General features: G+C 37.5%; 1 protein-coding gene across 1 annotated transcript in view; it reads right to left on the bottom strand.

Moving 5' to 3' along the window:
- The window catches only part of WDPCP (WD repeat containing planar cell polarity effector), a 347,887-nt gene that overhangs the window by 265,311 nt on the left and 56,705 nt on the right, over positions 1-25,871 (bottom strand).

The following is a 25,871-nucleotide window of genomic DNA, read 5'->3' as shown; positions in this document are numbered from 1 at the left end:
CTTCAGTTGTCACACACAGGCCTGCATATTAATCCATCATCATACTGAAGAGCATCGATTATCACCCTAAACATCAGCAACATATAAGTATGTATGTCTATATATTTTTGCATATATAATTCTCTCACATAGAACATAAATAAATATGTGGCACATATAGAATACAGCTACAGAAATTATAAGATTTTAACATTAACACATTGTTTCTGAAAGACTATAAATAACATAAAGACAAATATGTTCAATATATAAAAATTAAGGTGGCCTTTTACTAAGATAATATGGTTAGCAGAATACCTAAAAACATCATAAGTTTAATTTTTTAAAAAAACGAATAAAGGACTTTAAACAATTTAGCTAATCTCACTTCTATGCACTACCCTTCCCAATTCTGAAATTTTTGATTAATTACTTACCAGAACACTTCTAATTAGTAGGGCAGGGTAGGCAAAGGAAAAGAACTAGAACCCTGTTAACAGTCTTATAGAAATATTTTACTATCAGAAATGATCTGAAGGTTGTTAAGTAGACAAATGACCAAGAGAAAGAAATCTTATATAATAATGCACTGGTTTTGAAACAAAAGAAAAATTAAGACCTGATAAGTAATATGATTTGTCACTATTCATGAAATAAAATTTTTAAATCATATTTATTGTAGGTAGAAAAGGCTACAAGGAACACCTGGGCAGAAGAATTAAGAAATAAAAAATAGGCCATTCATAAAATCAAATGCTAAGGATACCAACCACAAAAAGCCAACTAGGCTTTAAGCTTTAGCCAATCAAATAATTTCCTTTCTTCACTTCTGCACTTTCTCTATATAAGCTTATCCCCTGGTTCCTCTCAGCAGATTTCCTAACCACTTCTAGCTTGTCGCTGCCCAACTAGAATAAATTTTTGCTCAAATAAACTCTTAAAATTTTAAATATGCCTCAGTTTACCTTTTAACAACTTATGTCCTTTGCCTGAAATCCACATAGAGACTCAGTTCTTCCTACCAATCATATTCACCCTTGAAGAATTAGAACAAATGCAATTCCAGTTTCTGGATTCCTTCCAGCTGGGTGGCAACCTTTCTCTTTGATCGTACCTCCTCTGTTCACTCTTCCCCACTGTAACTTAGCCAATGACTTGCTTGGGACATTCAGCCTTTCGTTTACTTCTAATATATTTTTTTAAAGATTTTATTTATTTATTTGACAGACAGAGATCCCAAGTAGGCAGAGCAGCAAGCGGGGAGGTGGGGCACGCTCCCTGCTGAGCAGAGAGCCCGATGCAGGGCTCGATCCCAGAACCCTGAGATCATGACCTGGGCTGAAGGCAGAGGCTTAACCCACTGAGCCACCCAGGCGGCCCTACTTCTAATATTTGAACAAACATCCTCCTTTTTACTGTAAGCTTAAAAAAACCCTGTCTCATCTATTTTACACTTTTTTTATGTGTCCTATGTAGCAGCTAGCCAAAACCTATGCAGGTAGTGGGTATGCAGTAAACTTTTAAAACTATTAATTAAATACACATGCATAATATAATGCTGGTTGAAATACCATACTTCCAGAAGGCTTAAAGTTTTGTAAAGGAAGCCTCTGGGCAGAAAACTGAGAGGCCAACTGACTCTGAATAGGGCCTGTACTCATACAGAGAAAGCCTAAAAGGAAGAGCCTAGCCAGATGGCAGTCCACGTATATTACAAATTAGGCTCAAGGTCCAGGGAGAAGGGTCCCAGGCTTCCTGATTTCCAAGAGTTTTTATGTCAACCCAACAGACTCTGTAGTTTCACCAAAAGAAAGGGTAAGTATGAGATTGCAATTTATAAGAAATCTATATGTATGATTATTCAGATAACCAAAATATATTTCTCATATATATTTAGTCTTCTTCCACAGCTCCTGGCTCACAGGTCCTAAACTCTTAGAATTTCCTAAGTGCTGAGAGTGAAAAGGTGTCTTTTGTTAAGTTAATGAGGTGACTTTTGTGAAGTACCTAAGGGTGTGGGTTGGTTGTCAAGGGTTGTCAACCAAGTGTTCAGAGGGTCAGAACCTTTGTCCCATCCCCAGACCTCCCAGAGGGAAGAGGGGCTGGAGGATAACTCATTCACCAATGGCCAATGATTTAATTAATCATGCCTATGTAATTAAGTCAAAAGGGTGGGACTTGGAGAGTTTTGAGGTTGGTGAATTTATGGAGCTACCAGGAGAGTGGAAGCCTGGAGAGGGCCTGGAGGCTCTGAGCCCTTTCCCCATACTTTGCGCTATACATCTCTTCTATCTAGCAGTTTCTGAGTTATGTCCTCTAATAATAAACTGGTGATATAATAAATAAAATGTTTCCCTGAGTTCTCTGAGCCACTCTGGCAAACAAATCAAACCCAGAGGGGTTAGAAGAATCTCTGATTTACAGATAGCCAGTCAGAAGTCCAGGTTGTTTTTTTTTAGACTGGCATCTGAAGTCCAAGGAGGTGGTTGTGGGAACTTCCAAACTGTAGCTGGCAGGTCAGAAACACAGGTACCAAAAGGGTTTGGTACTGGCATTTGAAGTAAGGGTGGGGTGCACTCTTTTAGGATGGAGCCCTTAACCTGTGAGATCTCTAGGTAAATAGTATCAGAATTACAATACCCTGTTGGTATACAAGAATTGCTTGTTGGTATGGGGGAAATCCCCCATCCCATCACTAGAATTGGTACCAGGAAAAATTCCACTGTCAATCCCAGATAACTCGAAAATGCTAGTCAAGGTCAGAGGATCACCTGCTATCTTCTCCATTAAATAGCTCAAGTTCATTTAAGAAAAGGTCTACATGACATAAAGATACCACAGAAGTTTAAAGATTAAGAAAGAGTCCAGGACAGCAGAGTAGGAGACCTAAGTTTCATCTGGTCCCAAGAATTCAACTAGACAGCTACTGAACACTTGCAAACTCAAACAGAGGTCTAAGAAGAGAATAGTTACAACTCTACAAATAGAAAAGCAATCCCTCTCTGCAAGACAGGAGATGTGGAGAAGTGAAACCAAGGTGATATATGGGAAGATAAACCATGCGGGGAAGGAGCCTCCATAAGCCAGCTATCAGAAAGTGATGTAGCAACAAAGCGCAAAATTGGAACTTTTAGAAGTCTGATTTAGTGAGGGACGACCTTGCCTGAAAGGTGCTCAGGTGGTGAAGTGGGGCAGAATCCTAGGTGGGAGTGTGATCTCAGGATCAGAGGGGTCACAGGAAGACCAGGGTTGTCTGAGTGTGGCAGAGTTCCCAGGCATTGGAAGTGGTGTAATCAGCTGGTTGTAATCAGCTAGACCAAGAGTGGGCTCTCAGCTTGGAATTGCTATAAACCCCCAACCATGACACCATCGGGTGACTGATCAATAAGCAAGGGCCCAAGAAGTGGCAGAACTGGGGAGATTCCCCTTCCTCTCCTGGGGAAGAGCACTGCGGGTGTGTGCTGCAGGAGTCTGCAGGATTTGGAGACTCAAAACAGGGTCATGTTCCTGAGAAAGAAACACTTGGTAACAGGCTGGGTCAGCACAGAGAGTGGATGGAGAACAGAGAGACAGGAGTGACTGACTGCTTTTCCCTGAGGTTGCACTAAGGATGGGGCCCTGAACTCGCAGAGATGGGACTGGAGATTGGAAGGGTGCCATGTTCATTCTCATCCTCAAAAGCGACATAGAAAGCCTTCAGGAAACAAAAGCCACATAGAGCAATCTAGAGACTTACTTTGCCTGGCCCCCTGGCAAGGGCAGTGAAATTCCACCTGAGGCAAACACACATGAGAATCAAAGCAATAAGCCCCTCCCCCAGAAGATCAGTAAGAAAAATGAGCCAAGACCAAGTTTACCAATCACTGAGAACAACAAAACTCTAGCACTTCAGGAATATAGTATATAGAATTCATGTTTTTCCCCCCATGATTCTTTAGTCTTTCAATCTTAATTTTTTTTCTCTTTCCTTTTTCAATCAATTTCTTATTTTATCAACTCTTTTTTAAAGTCTTTTTTAATGTTCATTTTTACAGTTACATTCCATCCTTTTGTTGTATTTCATTTTATTCTTGTACATATATATATATATATATATGTACATATATATATATATATATATATATATATATATATATATATATTATTTTTTTTTTTTACAATTTTGGGATTCAGTTTCTTCTGAGAGACCTAAATACATCCAGAATCTAGTCTATGGCTCTGTTCTCCTCACCTGTTTGATTATATTGTTTCTCTTTTTCTTCTTTTTTTTTTAAATAGATTTTATTTACTTCTTTGACAGAGAGAGACACATTGAGAGAGGGAACACAAGCAGGGGGATTGGGAGAGAAAGAAGCAGGCTTCCTGAGGAGCAGGGGCTTGATGTGGGGTTCAATCCCAGGACCCTGAGATCATCACCTGAGTCGAAGGCAGACACCTAATGACTGAGCCACCCAGGCGCCCCTCTTTTTCTTCTTAAATTTTTGTTTTGTTAAAGTCTTTTTAAATTTTCATCTTTACAGTAACACTCTATGATTACAATGTATTTAATTTTATTTTTGTGTATATATGTGTGTGTGTGTGTGTGTTTGTGTGTATAAATATATATATAAGCTTTTCTTTCTTTACACTTTTGAGATGTAGATTCTTCTAACAAACTGACCAAAATACACTTGGGATATAGTGCATTGCTCTGTTCTGTTTATTTATAAAATAATAATTTATAAAATAAATAATAAAACCTGTCTATTTATATTCCTTTTTTTTCTTTTTTACCTTTTCACTTTCATTTTTACAGTTACATTCTATCCTTTCATTGTATTTAATACTACTTTTGTACATATATAAGTTTTTATTTATTTAGAATTTTGGCATCTAGTCTTCTTTTTTTAAAATATTTTATTTATTTATTTGAGAGAGAGAACAAGCAGAAACAGGGGGAGTGGCAGAGGGAGAGGGAGAAGGAGGCTCCCCACTGAGCAGGAAGCCTGATGCAGGGCTTGATCCCAGGACCCTGGGATTATGACCTGAGCTGAAGGCAGATGCTTAACTGACTGAGCCACCCAGATGCCCAGCATCTAGTTTTCTAACAGACAGATAAAAATACACACAAGATCCAATGTATGGCTCTGTTCTGTCCACCCACCTGTCTGATTATGTTCCTTCTTTTTTTTTCTGGTTTTGGATCTCATCTGATTTATTTAGGGTATATTTCTCTGGGGTCATTGTTGCTATCTTAGTATTTTGTTCTCTCATTCATCTATTCTTCTATGGACAAAATGACAAGACAGAAAAACTTACCTCAAAAAGGAGAACAAGAGACAGCACTGACTGCCAAGGACCGAATCAGTATGGACATAAGATGTTGGAACTAGAGTTCAGAATAACAATTATAAAGATACTAACTGGGCTTGAAAAAAACATAGAAGAAACCAGAGACTCCCTTTCTGGAGAAATAAAAGAACTAAAATCTAATGATGTGGAAATCAAAAAGCCTATTAATGAGATGGAATAAATGGAAAATGGAGGCTCTAATGCTAGGATAAATGAGGCAGAAAAGTGAATTAATAATATAGAAGACCAAATGATGGAGAATAAAGAAGCTGAGGAAAAGAGAGATAAAAACTACTGGATCACAGAGGAGACTTTGAGAGAGAAGTGATACCATAAAGCAAAACAGTATTAAAACAATAGGGATCCCGGGACGCCTGGGTGGCTCAGTTGGTTAAGCAGCTGCCTTAGGCTCAGGTCATGATCCCAGCATCCTGGGATCGAGTCCCGCATCAGGCTCCTTGCTCAGCAGGGAGCCTGCTTCTCCCTCTGCCTCTGCCTGCCATTCTGTCTGCCTGTGCTCGCTCTCTCTCCCTCTCTCTCTGACAAATAAATAAAATCTTAAAAAAAAATAAAATAAAACAATAGGGATCCCAGAATAAGGGGAAAGAGAGAGAGGGGCAGAAAGTACATTGGAACAAATTATAACAGAAAACTTCCCTAATCTGGGGAAGGAAACAGGCATCTAAGTCCAGGAGGCACAGAGAACCCCTGTCAAAGTGAATAAAAATAGGTCAACACCCTGACACATAATAGGTAAACTTGCAAATCTCAGAGACAAAGAGAAAATCCTGAAAGCAGCTTGGGACAAAAGGTCTCTAACCTACAAGGGTAGAAACATTAGATTGGCAGTAAACTAATCCAGAGAGTACAGGCAGGCCAAAGGGGACTGGCAAGATATATTCAAGGTGCTAAAAGAGAAAAATATTTAGCTGGTCATGATCTCAGATTGCTGGGATCAAGTCCCAGACAGGGCTCCCTGCTCAATGGAGACTCAGGTTCCAACTCTGTCCCCCACCCAGCTCGTGCTCTGTCTTAAATAAATACACAAAATTTTAAAAAAGAAAATTATACAGCCAAGAATACTTTATCCAGCAAGGATGTCATACAAAATAGAAGAGATAAAAATCTTCCAGGACAAACAAAAAACTTCAATTATTATGATCACAAAATAATTTGTGATCACCAAAATAGGCCTACAAGAAATATTAAAAGGGATCTTTTAGCAAACAGAGAGCCCAGAAGGAAAAAACACAATATACAAAAACAGTGACTTTACAGGTAATACAATGGCACTAAATACCTATTTTTCAATAGTTATTCTGAGTGTAAATGGGTTAAATGCCCAAATCAAAAGATAAAGGATATCAGATTGGGTAAAAAAGCAAAACCTATTGATATGCTATCTGTGAGATACTCATTTTAGACTCAAAGACACCTCCAGTTGAAAGTGAGGGGGTGGAAAACCATTTATCCTGTTAATGGATATCAAAAGAAAGCAACCCTTATATTAGACAAAACAGATATTAAACCAAAGACTGTAATAAGAGAAGAAAAAGGTCACTATACCATAATTAAAGGGTCTCTCCAACAAGAAGATCTAAATATTGTAAATATTTATGCCCCTAACACAGGAGCAGCCAATTGTATAAATCAATTAATAACAAAATTAAAAGAAACACATTGGTGATAATACAATAATAGTAGGGACTTTAACACCCCACTCACTGAAATGGAGAGATCATCTAAGCAAAAGATTGACAAGCAAACAAGGGCTTAGAATGACACACCAGACCATATGGACTACACAGATATATTCAGAGAATTCCATTCTAAAGCAACAGAATACACATTCTTCCTGAGTGCACATGGGACATTGTCCAGAATAGATCACATCCTGGGTCACAAATTAGGTCTCAACCGGTACTAAAAGGCCGGGATCATTCCCAGCATATTTCCAGACCACAGTGCTTTGAAACCTGAACTCCATGACATGAGGATATTTGGAAAGAACTCAGATATGTGGAGATTAAAGAGCATCCTACTAAAGAATGAATGGGTAAACCAGGAAATTAAAAAGGAATAAAAAAAATTCATGGAAACAAAAGAAAATGAAAACACAACAGTTCAAAACCTTAGGGATGCAGTAAAGGTGGTCCTTAGAGAGAAGTATATAGCAATACAACCCTTTCTCAAGAAATAAGAAAGGTCTCAAATACACAACCTAACCTTATACCTTAAAGGAGCTGGAGAAAGAACAGCAAATAAAGCCTAAACTCAGCAGGAGAAGAGAATTAATTAAGATTGGAGCAGAGATCAATGAAATCAAAAGCAAAAGAACAGGAGAATAGATCAACAAAACTAGGAGCTGGTTTCTTGAAAGAATTGATAAGATCAATAATCCTCTAGCAGACTTATCAAAAAGAAAAGAGAAAGGACCCAAATTAATAAAACCATGAATGAAGGAGGAGTATTCACAACCAATACCGAAGAAATACAAACACTTATAAGAACATACAATGAGCAACTATATGCCAACAAATTAGTCAATCTGTAAGAAAGGGATGCATTACCAGAGACGTAAAAACTACCAAAACTGTAACAGAAGAAATAGAAAACCTGAACAGACCCATAACCAGTAAGGAAATTGAACCAGTAATCAAAAACCTCCCAACAAACAAGAGTCCAGGGCTGGATGGCTTCCTAGGGGAATTCTACCAGACAATTTCAAGAAGAATTTTCTGAAGCTGTTTCAAAAAACAGGAATGGAAGGAAACCTTCCAAACTCTATGAAGCCACCATTACCTTGATCCCCAAACCAGACAAAGACCCCATTAAAAAGGAGAAGTACAAACCAATATCCCTGATGAACATGGATTCAAAATTTCTCACCAAGATATTAGCCGATAGGATCCAACAGTACATTAAAAAGATTATGCACCATGACCAAGCGGGATTTATTCCTGGATTGCAAGGGCAGTTCAATATCCATAAATTAATCTATGTGATACAGTACATAAGTAAAGGCCAGGAATCATATGATCTTCTCAATAGATGCAGAAAAAGCATTTAACAAATTACAACATCCTTTCTTGATAAAAGCTCTTCATAGTACAGGAATAGAGGGAACATACCTCAATATCACAGAAACCATATATGAACAGTCCACAGTGAATAAAATTCTCAATGGGGAAAAAATTAGAGCTTTTCTCCTAAGGTCAGGAACACAGCAGCTATTCAACATAGTATTATTCAACATATTCAACATATTCATCATAGTACTGGAGTTCCTGGCCTCAGCAACGAGACAAGAAAAAGAAATAAAAGGCATCCAAATTGGCAAAGAAGTGAAACTCTTACTATTTGCAGATGACATGACACTCTATGTGGAAAACCCAAAGGACTCTACCCCAAAATTGCTAAAACTCATACAGGAATTCAGCAAAGTGGCAGAATATAAAATCAACAGACAGAAATCAGTTCCACTTCTATACAATAACAACAAGACAAAAGAAAAAGAAAGTTAAGGAGCCAATCCCATTTAACAATTGGACTAAAAGCCATAGGATACCTAGGAATAAACCTAACCAAAGAGGCAAAGGATCTGTACTCAGAAAACTATAAAACACTCATAAAAAAAATTGAGGAGACACAAAGAAATGGAAAAACATCCCATGCTCGCAGATTGGAAGAACAAATATTGGGAAAATATCCATGCTACCTAGAGCAATCTATATAGTCAATGCAATCCCTAACAAAACACCATCAGCTTTTTTCACAGATATGGAACAAAGAATCCTAAAATTTGTATGGAACAAGAAAAGACCCCGAAGAGCCAAAGGACAGTTGAAAAAGATAACCAAAGCTGGTGACATCACAATTCCCGACTTCAAGCTTTATTACAAAGCTGTAATCCTCAAGACAGTAGGGTACTGGCACAGAAACAGACACATAGATCAAAGGAACAGAACAGAGAACCCAAAAATGGACCCTCAATTATATGGTTAACTAATCTTCAACAAAGCAGGAAAGTATATCCAGTGGAAAAAAGACAGTCTCTTCCACAAATAGTGTTGGGAAAACTGGAAAGCCACCTGCAGGAGAATGAACACTGGACCATTTTTTTACACTGTACACAAAAAGAGACTCAAAATGGATGAAATGCTTAAATATGAGACAGGAATCCATCAAAATCCTAGAGAACACAGGCAGTAACCTCTTTGACCTTGGCTTCAGCAATTTCCTGCTAGACACATCTCCAAAGGCAAGGGATCCAAAGGCAAAAATGAACTATTGGGACTTCATCAAGATAAAAAGCTTTTGCACAACATAGGAAACAGTAAACAAAACCAAAAGATAACCAATACAATGGGACACAAAGGGCTAGTATCCAAAATCTATAAAGAAGTTATCAAACTCAACACCCAAAGAACAAAGAATCCAATTAAGAAATGGGCAGAAGGGGCACCTGGGTGGCTCAGTCGGTTAAGCGTCTGTCTTCAGCTCAGGTCATGATCTCAGGGTCTTGGGATCGAGCCCCACATCGGGCTCCCTGCTCGGTGGGGAATCTGCTTCTCCCTCTCCCACTCCCCCTACTAGTGTTCCCTCTCTCTGTGTGTGTCTCTCTCTGTCAAATAAATAAATAAAATCTTAAAAAAAAAAAAAAACAAATGGGCAGAAGACATGAATAGACATTTCTCCAAAGAAGACATACAAATGGTCAACAGACACATGAAAAAATGTGCCATATCACTCAGCATCAGGGAAATACAAATCAAAACCACAATGAGATACCATCCCACACCAGTCAGAAAGACTAAAATTAGTAAGTCAGGAAATGACAGATGTTGATGAGGATGCAGAGAAAGGGGAGCCCTCTTACACTGTTGGTGGGAATGCAAGCTGGTGCAGCCACTCTGGAAAACAGTATGCAGGTTCCTCAAAACGTTGAAAATAGAGATACCCTATGACCCAGCAATTGCACTAGTAGATATCTACCCCAAAGATACAAATGTAGTGATCTGAAGGGGCACCTGCCCCCCAATGTTTACAGCAGCAATGTCCACAATATTCAAACTGTGGAAAGAGCCCAGATGTCCATGGACAGATGAATGGATAAAGAGGATGTGGTATACTATATATATATATATATATATATATATATATATATATATATATATATATATATTATATACACACACACCTATATGCTTAAAAGTATTTGACAGAGTTTTTCAGAATTTAATTCTAACTTGGACTTGACCCAGTACAATAGCCACTGAGCAACGCTTCATAGCAGAAGCAGCACATAACAGGGGCTGACTCCTGGTTTTGGTGATAGAGAGTTCTTGAGTCTGAGTCAAGATAACCCCTTGGAACTGTGGTTTTCTCATCTCTAAGATGTGGATTTATTCACCTATGCTGCAGGACTGCCATATGATTTAAAAATGACAGGGGCACCTGGGTGGCTCAGTGGGTTAAACCTCTGCCTTCAGCTCAGGTCATGATCTAAGGGACTTGGGATCAAGCTCCACATTGGGCTCCCTGCTCAGTGGGGAGCCTGCTTCACCCCCCACCCAACCCTGCTGTCTGGCTCTCGGCCTACTTGTGATCTGTCAAATAAATAAATAAAATCTTTAATAAAAATAATAACAACATACTTATATGCAGGGGACAGAGGAGACCACAATAAATAGTGGCTATCCTTGTTGTTCCTGAAGAGCAAGTCATGGAGTTTTTCACAAGAACAGCAGATAAAAAGAATGAGAGACACTAATCATAAATAAATTCCAAATCTGGTTATTTAGAATTTGTGGCTGACACTTAACATAGTTGCAAACTATAAATGTGGAAGATAATTTTAAACATAGGAAAGATGTAACCTATAAGTTAATATTAAAGTGATTTCATTTATTTATGATATTTAGTGCTGGGCTTGGCATATGGTAGTAGCTCAATAAACATGACTGAATATATTTTAAATAAGATATAAAATATTCATACTTAATTGCAGGCTTTTAAATTCATTTAAAATCATACTTAATTATGTGATATTTAAAGACAGTCAATATTATCAGAATTAACATTTCAGTCCATGAAAATATGAAATCTGTACATATAGATACTGTCACAATAAAGTTATCAGGTTTATACTATTATAAACAAGAAGCAGTAATAAATACCTAGTGACTTAAGCATATCTACATTGAGAAATGCTTATAAATAGACTGACACAGCACAAAACCTTATTGCAAATATCAGTCAATCAGGAATACTGCAATGATAATTGATATTACCTAATGTGATATTAATATTTTTAATTGATAGGAAAAGTGGACTGAGATTCCAGTTAAATTCTCAAGCAAGACATTTTGTTTATAAGAAGTAGAAGAAACAGGTAATCATCAATAAAAGTAGACTCAACTCAGCTAAAATAAAGCAATGAGATGCAGAAGAAGAAAATGCAGTCCTTCTGATTTTCTACAAAAATGCTAATGTGAAGGACCAAGGTTTTGAAAATAAAGTGTTATACCTGCATTTTCAGCAGCCTTTTAAAGTTATTAAAATATATCCTATTGACTGAAGAGGTATATGAAGGAAAATGTGTCAATACATATTTTAGCTATAAGATGCTCTGTTAGCAGATCATTTGCAAATAAGAAGTTGAAAACACCAAATGCAATTATGCAGTTATTGCAAAATACCAAGAAAAAAACAGACTTTTTAAAATCTAAACTTGCATATACTAAGACATCTCTCATATTCATGCAGCTAGTTTTTCCTCCCCAAATGAACTTAGTTCGAAGTACTAGTCAGGACATAATCAGGCCAAGAAATAATGTTAAGATAAAGAAATTTTAAAATGTGGTGTGTAGTGAAGGGAGACATGTTAAGTGACAATGCCCTAAAGAAAAAAACACAAAGGAGAGGAAAGACAGAGAACCTTGGCTGGTGATATTCATGTAAGCTAGCAAGATTAATTTGAAGTCTACTATCACCTTCCATTAGACATGTTTAATGCTATCCTCTACAAACTTCATGATCAAGAATCTCTCATTGAGTTCTTGGCCTTTTTTTCTTTTTATGGAGGTCTAATTCACATTAACATTATATTACTTTCAGGGGTTTAACATAGTGATTCAATATTTGTATACATTGTGAAATGACCATTACAGTAAGTCTCCTTAATATCCATCAACATACACAGTTACAAAGTTTTGTCTTATGATAAGTACTTTTTTAAAAAAAATTTTTTAATTAACATATAATGTATTATTAGCCCCAGGGGTATAGGTCTGTGAATCGCCAGGTTTATACACTTCATAGCACATACCTTTCCCAATGTCCATAACCCCACCACCCTCCTCCCTCTCCCCCTCCCCCCAGCAACCCTTAGTTTGTTTTGTGAGATTTAAGAATCTCTTATGGTCTGTCTCCTTCCCGGTACCATCTTGTTTCATTTATTCTTTTCCTATGCCCCAAACCCCCCATGTTACCTCTCAACTTCCTCATATTAGGGAGATCATATGATAATTGTCTTTCTCTGATTGACTAATTTCACTAAGCAGAATACCCTCTAGTTCCATCCACATCATCGAAAATGGCAAGATTTCATTTCTTTTGATGGCTGCATAGTATCCCATTTTGTGTGTGTGTGTGTGTGTGTGTGTGTATCACATCTCCTTTATCCATTCATCTGTTGATGGACATCTGGGTTCTTTCCATAGTTTGGCTACTGTGGACATTGCTGCTATAAACATTCGTGTGAATGTGCCCCTTCAGATCACTACATTTGTATCTTTAGGGTAAATACCCAGTAATGCAATTGCTGGGTCATAGGGTTGCTCTATTTTCAACTTTTTGAGAAACCTCCATGCTGTTTTCCAGAGTGGTTGCACCAGCTTGCATTCCCACCGACAGTGTAGGAGGGCTCCCCTTTCTCCACATCCTCGCCAGCATCTGTGATTTCCTGACTTGTTAATTTTAGCCATTCTGACTGCTGTGAGGTGATACCTCATTGTGGTTTTGATTTGTATTTCCCTGATGCCGAGTGATGTGGAGCATTTTTTCATCTGTCTATTGGCCATCTGGATGTCTTCTTTGCAGAAATGTCTGTTCATGTCCTCTGCCCATTTCTTGACTGGATTCTTTGTTCTCTGGGTGTTGAGTTTGATAAGTTCTTTATAGATTTTGGAGACTAGCCCTTGTGATAAGTACTTTTAAGATTTGCTCTCTTAGCAACCTTGAGTTCTTGGTCTTAATGCTATCTTCAGGCATTCCCCAGATAAGGTGAATTCTGAAATCTTATAACTCTTTAAAAGATTCTTAAAATATACATGCCAGGTTTCAGGAAATGATCAAGTAGAATTCAGGTGAGAATGGCTGCAGTAAAGAACATGGTGAAAAGTTTTAATACAAGCATAATGAAGAGCCAAACAATGAGATGGGGAAGAACATTATAGATAACTAAGGGATGTAAAAATGAAGACTTTTATAATGTGTGGTAATGGGCTCGAGGTCTGGAAATCTCTAGAAAAAGATCTCTGTTTTAACTAAGGTAATAGGAAGGCACAAAGAAAAGCACAGAAACATGGGCTAAAAGGCTATGCAATGGTCCAAGTGGCCAATTTAGAGAGACTGTGACACCAGACAAGAGGGAGATGACCATGGTTCAATGTTTTATTTTTTGTTGTTTGCTTTTTGGTCTTTTTGCTTTTTTAAAGAAAACTGTGTAATAAAGAAAGAAGTGATAAGAACTTAAAAATTCAAGCTAAGAAAAAGCAGAAAAGATAAAGAAGAGTCCTAAAGGACTTGGAATTTCCCAACTTCAAGGATAAATAGGCCAGTAGTCTCCTTCCTAAAGTGAATTGTTTCAGTCAAGTTTAAGTCAGTCAGCTTTAAGGTTGAAACTTGAAAAACATACATTGAGAAGACTTCATTTTTATTCTTAAAAAAAGCTAAATTTGAAAAAAAAAAAAAAAGTAGAACTGATCCAAAAGTCATCAAAAAGGGAACAGTACAGACAAGGAAAAGCGTAAGCAGTCAATATGACTGATGCCCTGTCTGGAAGATATTTTTAAAATTAAGAAAGCACAGAAAGCAGAAAAGCAATTACAGTGAGCTGGAGATAGGCTCAAGATTGTCATGTTTCATGTTTAGCTGTAGAGGGTTGATTCAAACTTAAGTGTTTATCGGGGCACCTGGTTGGCTCAGTCAGTAGAGCATAAGACTCTTGATCTCACGGTCATGAGTTCAAGCCCCATGTTGGGCAGACAGCTTTAAAAACTATGACCATGAATACAGCATCCCTGATTCTGGCACTACAGTTTTGAATCTCTCTAAATCCCCATATTAAAGAAACAGTTTGACTAAGTGCAAAACCAAAAACCCATGGATGACTAGATAAGGATTAAAAGAGAGAGAACATTATATGTAATGACTTTATGCTCCAGTAATGTAAATAAAGTACAGCTATTTAAAAATGGAGAGGAAAGAAGTGGTAAGAACATGGGCAAAAAATTTTCTGAATGTTATCATAAATTTATATTAGTTGTAGTAGTATTAGTATGATTATTCTCAGACCATTAGGTATGTACTGTGAAATAAAGTAAGCAAGTAATTATGGGACAAATATAATTTGTCCCCCATGTACCAGCAAACTAGGACTTTTGGTATGAAAAAGAGGAGATACAGATGTAATACAGAAGAGATTAAATTTAAAACCCTGTATCCTGAATTCAAGTTAGAAGTAACAATGTGAACTCACTCTGAAAACATAAATATATAAAATCTCTAGCTCATTCTACTAAAACAATGACCAATCCAGTAAGAACAACACACTATCCCTAGCTCCCAAACTTGGGCTTAAAATACCGTTTTCCATTAACAGAAACTAGAGCTTATTGAAGAAATGGCTAATTCCAGGTCTGAGGAAGGAAATGTACAAGATAAGCATGAAAGATATTTGTCATACTAAATAGCAGGGAAGCTACCCAAGCCTACTCAAATCACGACAGAAAAAGGAGCCAACTTGTAGAGGCTCCCAAACATAAGACAACTCTGAGCTCTCAAAATGATAACAAGTAAAATTTATAAAACTCATCAAGTCAAACAATATATTTAAACCCATTAATTAATAATGCTACTTGAAAAACAGAAACTAATTGGTTACCTTCAAGGAGTGATAAGGAACCAATTCATTATCTTCAAAACTAGCAAATAAAAGAAACTGACATTTATCCTGATTATATTATCTATATGAATTCATCCACTGGGAAAACAAATAGGAGATGAGTGGAATTATTTCTTTATAAAAGTATCCCAATTAGTAAATGAAAAAAATAATGTAATTAGAATATCACCATTTGAAACCCTACTGAATTAACATTAGGATGTAGGCACTGATCATTAATAGGTGCTAACATTAAAAGACAACCAGGGGGAGGAGTCAAGATGGCAGAGAAGTAGCAGGCTGAGACGACATCAGGTAGCAGGAGATCAGCTAGATAGCTTATCAAACCATTGCAAATGCCTACAAATCCAACAGGAGATTGAAGAGAAGAAGAGCAACAATTCTAGAAACAGAAAATCGACCACTTTCTGAAAGGTTGGACCGGTGGAGAAGTGAATCCAAAGAGATGGGAAGATAGACTGCGGGAGGAGGGGCCGGCTCCCGGCAAGTGGCGGAACAACAGAGCACAAAATCAGGACTTTTAAAAGTCTGCTACACTGAGGGACATCGCTCCAGAGGCTAAACGGGGGTGAAGCCCATGTGGGGTCAGTGTGGCCCCAGGTTCCGCAGGGTCACAGAAGGATCAGGGGTGTCTGAGTGTCGCAGAGCTCACAGGTATTAGAGCGGGGAAGCCGGCTACAGAGACAGAGCCCAGGAGTGAGCTCTCAGCTCGGGGTTACCTTGAACTGGTCACAGGCTGGGTGAGCTCGGAGCACAGCCGGAGGCCAGGGAGACAGGAGTGATTCAGCGCTTTTCTCTGAGGGCGCACTGAGGAGTAGGGCCCCGAACTCTCGGCTCCTCTGGGCTGGAGGTTGGGAGGTCGCCATTTTCATTCCTGTCCTCCGGAACTCTACAGAAAGAATTCAGGGAACAAAAGCTCCCAAAAGTGAACCCAAGCGGATTACTTAGCCTGGCCCCTGGTAAGGGCGGTGCAATTCTGTCTTGGGTAAAGACACTTGAGAATCACTATAACAGGCCCCCCCCCCCAGTAGATCAATAAGAAATCCAGCCAAGACCAAGTTCACTTACCAAGGAGAACAGTGGAATTCCAGAGGAGGAGAAAGCAAAGCATGGAATTCATGGCTTTCTCCCCATGATTCTTTAGTCTTACAGTTAATTTTTTTAATTTTATTTTTTTCTTCTGCTAAATTTTACTTTAGCCTTTACCCTTTCCTATCTGACGTTTTTTAACTACTTGATCTTAACAGTACCTTACATTAAAAAAAATAATCTTTTTTGAACCTTCATTATTATAGTTATATTTTATCCTTCATTGTATCTAACTTTATGTTTTGTATACACATAGGGTTTTTTCTTCTAAAAAATTTGGGGTACAACTTCTTCTAATATATAAAAATATACCCTAAATCTAGCTCCAGGCTTGTTCTAGTCTCCAGCCTGAGAAAATTCTCTCCACTTTCATTTTCTTTATTCTCCCAACTTACTTTATCAACTCCTTTATTAGAAATTAATTTTTTTCATCTTTATACGCATATTCCATCCCTTCATTGTGTTTACCCTTATACTTGTTTTTCATTCTTTAAAATTTTGGGAGGTAGTTTCTTCTAAGATACCAAAATACTCCCAAAATTAAGTGGGTGACCGTGTTTTAGTCACCAGTCTAATATATATATATATTTTTTCTTCTTTATATTTTTCCTTTATTTGTTTTCTTTTTTTCATTTTTTTTTTCTGAACTTTTTTTTTTAAGATTTTATTTATTTATTTGAGAGAGAGACAGTGAGAGAGAGCATGAGCAAGGAGAAGGTCAGAGGGAGAAGCAGACTCCCCATGGAGCTGGGAGCCCGATGCGGAACTCGATCCCGGGACTCCGGGATCATGACCTGAACCGAAGGCAGTCGTCCAACCAACTGAGCCACCCAGGCGTCCCTCTGAACTTCTTTTTATCCTCTTTCTCCCCACCATGATTTGGGGTCTCTTCTGATTTGGTTAAAGTCCATTTTCCTGAGGGTATTTGCCACCCTTTTAGTATTTAATTTGCTCCTTCAAATATTCTTATCTGGACAAATGACAAGGTGGAAAACTCACCACAAAAAAAAAGAACAAGAGGCAGTACCGAAGGCTAGGGACCTAATAAATATGGACATTGGTAATATGTCAGATCTGGAGTTCAGAATGATGATTCTCAAGGTGCTAGCCGGGCTCGAATGAGGCATGGAAGATATTAGAGAAACCCTCTCTGGAGAGATAAAAGCCCTTTCTGGAGAAATAAAGGAACTAAAATCTAACCAAGCTGAAATCAAAAAAGCTATTAATGAGGAGCAATAAAAAATGGAGGCTCTTACTCCTAGGATAAATGAGGCAGAAGAAAGAATTAGTGATACAGAAGACCAAATGACAGAGAAAGAAGAAGCTGAGCGAAAAAAGAGATGAACGAATACTGGTCCACGAGAGGAGAATTTGAGAGATAAGTGATGCCATAAGATGAAACAACATTAGAATAATTGGGATACCAGAAGAAGAAGAAAGAGAGAGAGGAGCAGAAGGTATATTGGAGGGAATTATTGTAGAGAATTTCCCTAAAATGGCAAAGGAACAAGCATCAATATAGGAGGTGCAGAGAACACCCCTCAAAATCAATAAGAATAGGTCCGCACCCGGTCACCTAATAGTAAAATTTACAAGTCTTAGCGACAAAGAGAAGATCCTGAAAGCAGCCTGGGAAAAGAAGTCTGTAACATACAAGGGTAAAAACATTAGATTGGCAGCAGACTTATCCACAGAGACCTGGCAGGCCAGAAAGAACTGGCATGATATATTCAGAGCACTAAATGAGAAAACATGCAGCCAAGAATACTATATCCAGCTAGGCTATTAATGAAAATAGGAGAGATAAAAAGCTTCCAGGACAAACAAAAACTGAAAGAATTTGCAAACATCAAACCAGCTTTACAGGAAATATTGAAAGGGGTCCTCTAAGCAAAGAGAGAGCCTAAAAGAGGTAGGCCAGAAAGGAAGAGAGACAATATACAATAACAGTCACCTTACAGGCAATACAATGCCACTAAATTCGTATCTCTCAATAGTTATCCTGAATGTAAATGGGTTAAATGCCCCAATCAAAAGGCACAGTGTATCAGAATGGATAAAAAACAAAACCAATCAATATGTTGCCTACAAGAAACTCATTTTAGACCCGAAGACACCTCCAGATTTAAAGTGAGGGAGTGGAAAACAATGTACCGTGCTAATTGACATCAGAAGAAAGCTAGGGTGGCATTCCTTATATCAGATCAATTAGATTTTAAGCCAAAGACTATAATAAGAGATGAGGAAGGACACTATATCATACTCAAAGGGTCTGTCCAAAAAGAAGACCTAACAATTTTAAATATCTATGCCCCTAACATGGGAGCAGCCAACTATATAAACCAATTAATAACAAAATCAAAGAAATACATTGACAATAATACAATAATAGTAGGGGACTTTAACACTCCCCTCACTGAAATGGACAGATCATCTAAGCAAAAGATCAACAAGGAAATAAAGGCCTTAAATGACACACTGAACCAGATGGACATCACAGATATATTAGGAACATTCCATCCCAAAGCAACAGAATATACATTCTTCTCTAGTGCACATGGAACATTCTCCAGAATAGACCACATCCTCGGTCATAAATCAGGTCTCAACTGGTATCAAAAGATTGGGATCATTCCCTGCATAGTTTCAGACCACAATGCTTTGAAGCTAGAACTCAATCACAAGAGGAAATTTGGAAAGAACCCAAATACATGGAGACTAAACAACATCCTTCTAAAAAATGAATGGGTCAACCAGGAAATTAAAGAACAATTGAAAAAATTCATGGAAACAAATGATAATTGAAAACACAACGGTTCAAAATCTGTGGGACACAACAAAGGCAGTCCTGAGAGGAAAATATATAGCAGTACAAGCCTTTCTCAAGAAACAAGAAAGGTCTCAAATATAGAACCTAACCCTACACCTAAAAGAGCTGGAGAAAGAACAACAAAGAAAGCCTAAACCCAGCAGGAGAAGAGAAATCATAAAGATCAGAGAAGAAATCAATGAAAGAGAAACTAAAAAAATAATAGAACAAATCAACGAAACTAGGAGCTGGTTCTCTCAAAGAATTAATAAGATTGATAAACCCCTGGCCAGACTTATCAAAAAGAAAAGAGAAAGGACCCAAACAAATAAAATCATGAATGAAAGAGGAGAGATCACAACCAACACCAAAGAAATACAAACAATTATAAGAACATACTATGAGCAACTCTACGCCAACAAATTCGACAATCTGGAAGAACTGGATGCATTCCTAGAGACATATAAACTACCACAACTGAACCAGGAAGACATAGAAAACCTGAACAGACCCATAACCAGTAAGGAGATTGAAACAGTCATCAAAAATCTCCAAACAAACAAAAGTCCAGGGTCAGACGGCTTCCCAGTGGAATTCTACCAAACATTTAAAGAAGAACTAATTCCTATTCTCCTGAAACTGTTCCAAAAAATAGAAATCGAAGGAAAACTTCCAAACTCATTTTATGAGGCCAGCATCACCTTGATCCCAAAACCAGACAAGAATCCCATCAAAAAAGAGAATTACAGACCAATATCCTTGATGAACACAGATGCGAAAATTCTCACCAAAATACTGGCCAATAGGATCCAACAGTACATTAAAAGGATATTCACCACGATCAAGTGGGATTTATTCCAGGGTTGCAAGGTTGGTTCAACATCCGCAAATCAATCAATGTGATACAATACATTAATAAAAGAAAGAACAAGAACCATATGATACTCTCAATAGATGCTGAAAAAGCATTTGACAAAGTACAGCATCCCTTCCTGACTACAACTCTTCAAAGTGTAGGGATAGAGGGCACATACCTCAATATTATCAAAGCCATCTACGAAAAACCCACTGCAAATATCATTCTCAATGGAGAAAAACTGAAAGCTTTTCCACTAAGGTCAGGAACACGGCAGGGATAGTCCGTTGTCACCACTGTTATTCAACATTGTACTAGAAGTCCTAGCCTCAGCAATCAGACAACAAAAAGAAACTAAAGGCATCCAAATCGGCAAAGAAGAAGTCAAACTATCACTCTTTGCAGATGATATGATACTATACGTCGAAAACCCAAAAGGCTCCACTCCAAAACTGCTAGAACTCATATAGGAATTCAGTAAAGTGTCAGGATATAAAATCAATGCACAGAAATCAGTTCATTTCTCTACACCAACAACAAGACAGAAGAAAGAGAAATTAAGGAGTCAATCCCATTTACCATTGCACCCAAAATCATAAGATACCTAGGAATAAACCTAACCAAAGAGGCAAAGAATCTATACTCAGAAAACTATAAAGTACTCATGAAAGATACTGAGGAAGACACAAAGAAATGGAAAAATGTTCCATGCTCCTGGATTGGAAGAATAAATATTGTGAAAATGTCTATGCTACCTAAAGCAAGCTACACATTTTTTTTTAATTTTTTATTTTTTCAGCATAACAGTATTCATTATTTTTGCACCACACCCAGTGCTCCATGCAATCCGTGCCCTCTACAATACCCACCACCTGATGCCCCCAACCTCCCACCCCCCACCCCTTCAAAATTCTCAGATCGTTTTTCAGAGTCCATAGTCTCTCATGGTTCACCTCCCCTTCCAATTTCCCTCAACTCCCTTCTCCTCTCCATCTCCCCTTGTCCTCCATGCTATTTGTTATGCTCCACAAATAAGTGAAACCATATGATAATTGACTCTCTCTGCAAGCTACACATTTAATGCAATTCCTATCAAAGTACCATCCATTTTTTTCAAAGAAATGGAACAAATAATCCTAAAATTTATATGGAACCAGAAAAGACCTCGAATAGCCAAAGGAATATTGAAAAAGAAAGCCAAAGCGGGTGGCATCATAATTCCAGACTTCAAGCTCTATTACAAAGCTGTCATCATCAAGACAGTATGGTACTGACACAAAAACAGACACATAGATCAATGGAACAGAATAGACAGCCCAGAAATAGACCCTCAACTCTATGGTCCACTACTCTTCGACAAAGCAGGAAGGAAAGTCCAATGGAAAAAAGACAGCTTCTTCAACAAATGGTGTTGGGAAAATTGGACAGCCACATGCAGAAAAATGAAATTGGATCATTTCCTTACACAACAAATGAAAATAGACTCAAAATGGATGAAGGACCTCAATGTGAGAAAGGAATCCATCAAAATCCTTGAGGAGAACACAGGCAGCAACCTCTTTGACCTCAACTGCAGCAACTTCTTCCTAGGAACATCGCCAAAGACAACAGAAGTGGGGGCAAAAATAAACTATTGGGATTTCATCAAGATCAAAAGCTTTTTTACAGCAAAGGAAACAGTGAACAAAACCAAAAGACAACTGACAGAATGGGAGAAGATATTTGGAAAGGATATATCAGATAAAGGGCTAGTATCCAAAATCTATAAGGAGCTTAGCAAACTCAACACCCAAAGAACAAAGAATTCAATCAAGAAATGGGCAGAGGACATGAACAGACATTTCTGCAAAGACGACATCCAGATGGCCAACAGACACATGAAAAAATGCTCCACATCACTCAGCATCAGGGAAATACAAATCAAAACCACCATGAGATATCACCTCACAGCAGTCAGAATGGCTAAAATTAACAAGTCAGGAAATCACAGATGCTGGCGAGGATGCGGAGAAAGGGGAACCCTCCTACACTGTTGGTGGGAATGCAAGGTGGTGCAACCACTCTGGAAAACAGCATGGAGGTTCCTCAAAAAGTTGAAAATAGAGCTACCTTATGACCCAGCAATTGCACTACTGGGTACTTACCCTAAAGATACGAACGTAGTGATCTGAAGGGGGCACGTGCACCCGAATGTTTATAGCACCAATGTCCACAATCGCCAAACTATGGAAAGAATCCAGATGTCCATCAACAGATGAATGGATAAAGAAGATGTGGTATATATATACAATGGAATACTATGCAGCCATCAGAAGAAATGAAATCTTGCCATTTGCAACGACGTGGATGGGACTAGAGGGTATTATGCTTAGCGAAATAAGTCAATTGGAGAAAGACAACTATCATATGATCTCCCTGATATGAGGAAGTGGAGATGTCACATGGGGGGATTGGGGGGGTAGTAAAAGAATAAATGAAACAAGATGGGATCCGAAGGGAGACAAACCATAAGTGACTCTTAATCTCACAAAACAAACTGAGAGTTGCTGGGGGGAGGTGGGAGGGAGAGAGTGGTGGGGTTATGGACATTGGGGAGGATGTGTGCTATGGTGAGTGCTGTGAAGTGTGTAAACTTGGCGATTCACAGACCTGTACCCCTGGGGATAAAAATACATTATATGTTTATAAAAAAATTAAAAAATTTAATAAAAAAAAGACAAACAACCATGAGAGAACATGACATGATGTGCCTTTTGATAAAAATAACACACCACCCTATATAGTCTTGCCAAAACTGACTACTTGTAGAATTTTCAAAAGATAGAGGAACATGTTGAACCACTGTACGATTATCCAAACAACAAAATCCAGACTATGGGACATTGCAGTTTCAAAGATAATTTTAAGGAAAGATAGGGATGGAGAGGGAACTTGTAGATTAAAGAGGGTTTTTTAAAAAAGATTTTATTTATTTATTTGAGAGAGTGAGTGAGAAAGAACATGAGTAGGGACAAAGGGAGAGGGAGAAGCAGACTCCCCTACTGAGCAGAGCGTGCAACATGGGGCTCTATCCCAGGACTCTAGGATCATGACCTGAGCAGAGCACAGTCGCTTAACTGACTGAGCCACCCAGGCAGCCCACATTTGAAGTGTTTTATATGGATAATATTGAACTACAGTGTTGGAGATGCATTAAGATGAAAAAATTACACCAGATATGTAAGAAAGTGATGGAAAGTCATGACAGAGGTTACTCTTGGGGACCAGGAAGGGGTTGAAATCATGATAGGACATAAGTATTTCTGGGTGCTGGCAAAGTTCCTCTTCTTGACCTGAGTGTGGTTCCAGGGTTAATTCCTTCAGAATAGTTCGTTAAACTATACATTTATTTCGTGTGGTTTTCTTTATGCATGTTTTATAATAAAGAGACTTTTTTAAAGCTATCACGCCTAGAATATAAAATCTTTGTTACCTGGTTTTCATGAAAGCTAACATAATACATACATTTCTTTGGAAGAGATGTTTCTTAAATATTTTGGCTTTCAGTTGAATGCATGTTTAACACTTTTTGAATACTTCTTTAATCAAATTATGCTATATTAAAAATTCATTAACTTCTACTTTTCCATTAGTTGTTGCTCCTCTATCTAAATCATTGCAAAATGGTTTTTAAATTTTAGAGGAAAACAGTTATCTTTGTGAGGTTTTATTTCCCTACCCCTGACAACACGTTTTAAAGTTTAATAACTCTGCTCATGTGTTTTTGATTAATCTGGTAAACAAATTGAGGTGATCTATTCTGAGGAATATACCTTGAAATTACTATCATACTCAGAAAGCATTACCTAATCCATTCAGCTGAAAAGTTAAAATACTTGCTCAAATACAAAGGTAAGGGAAGAATAAGTTATGTTGTCATCACATTTTTGACAAAGTGAATGAATTAAATAGTTCTGTGATGATGGTTAAAATTTTCCAAAAAGGAAAGAATAAAAAGTATGTGGAACTTAAATAAAAATGATTACCATGTTATATATGATAATCCACACATACACAATTAAAAACTGTTTTTAAATGAATTTACTGATAAAAAAATTTTTCTATATACTATCTATTGTATATTTTTCAAAAGAAATTTTTTTCTCTAGACTTACATAACTCTCTCTGCTTTATGCTTCTAATTAAGATATGTGCTGTTGTTTAGAGCTCTGTGGTGTGAAATTAGACCAGTTTTCTAATATCCACAAAATATATTTAAAAATGTTCCTCCTCTGAAAGACAGATAATTCAGTCACAGAGAGCTTATTTCTATGTTTCCTTGTTTTCTTTTTCTTTAGCTGCTTGGTAAGCCAATTTTCTACTTAGAAGTTACTGTTAAAACTCTCATTTGGTTCAGTATGTGGGCTTTATCCTTTCCATGGTCTGTTATGCAAAAATGATGGCTTTAAATTTTTTTTTCTTTTCTTCTTTTTTTTTTTTTTTTTTAGTTTGCTGTAAAGCTGTGTTTCTCAATGTAGATGCACATGAGAATCACCTAGGGAACCTATTAAGGAATACTGGTGCCTCCTCTCCCTCTGGATATTCTGATTTAATTGCTCTGGGTGGGCCCCTTTGTAAAAGCTCTGCAGGTGATTCTAGCCAAGGCTAGGAACCACTACTCTAGGATCTTGCCACTTTCCAACTAAAAGCTTATTATATTTTCTGATTGAACTTGGCTGGGAGATGCTTTTTAAAAATTCTATAGCTTAACATATGCAAAGATTAAATTTCTTCTCTATGAGGTTGCTACTTTTTTAGTTTGAATTTTAGAGTTTAAGAGTAGATTGTATCATTTATTCTGATGATTAGTTCAAGAAGTCTATATACAATGGTGGCCAGGGGAAAAAAATTAAAGACATATGCTTGAATACAGACCAGTGGTTTTCGTTCACAATATTCTAAAAAATGTTCTACAATTAATTCATAGTTAAAAATTATGTTTTCGGGCGCCTGGGTGGCTCAGTGGGTTGAGCGACTGCCTTCAGCTCAGGTCATGATCCCGGACTTCTAGGATCGAGTCCTGCATCGGGCAACCAGCTCCATGGGGAGTCTGCTTCTCCCTCTGACCTTCTCCTCTCTCATGCTCTCTCTCACTCATTCTCTCTCAAATAAATAAATAAAATCTTTAAAAAAAAATTATGTCTTCACATATGAAAAAAAGAGTTATTTCCCTAGAGATTTCTTCCAAAAATGTTCACCTTTTACATATAGAAATTCACATGAGATTCTGCAAAACTAATCTTCACAAATTTTTCCAAAAGGTTAGCTTTGATAGAATGACTGAAAGGGCCAAATCCAAGAAAAAGCTACTCTTGCTAAAAAAAAAAAAAAAAAAGGAATTTTTCTATCTTAATATAGTTGGACTGAAAAGAGGGACATTAACTATGCAATCAGTGATGAATAACTAAACGTCATGTGCAAGTATCATATACAACTTTATGAAAATCTATTCAAAAACACTTATATAAAATGGATAATTTTCCAGAAATACAAATTGAGGAAAATGACTTCAAGAAAAAAACAATTCCTGAGAAAAAAACAAAACAAAACAAAACAAAAAACCCAGCCCTTAAAACTGG

The sequence above is a fragment of the Lutra lutra genome, chromosome 9 (genome assembly GCF_902655055.1).
Source record: "Lutra lutra chromosome 9, mLutLut1.2, whole genome shotgun sequence".
Lineage (NCBI taxonomy): Eukaryota > Metazoa > Chordata > Mammalia > Carnivora > Mustelidae > Lutra > Lutra lutra.
Note: the sequence above shows the minus strand (reverse complement) of the source record. Positions and strands in the feature narration are given on the sequence as shown.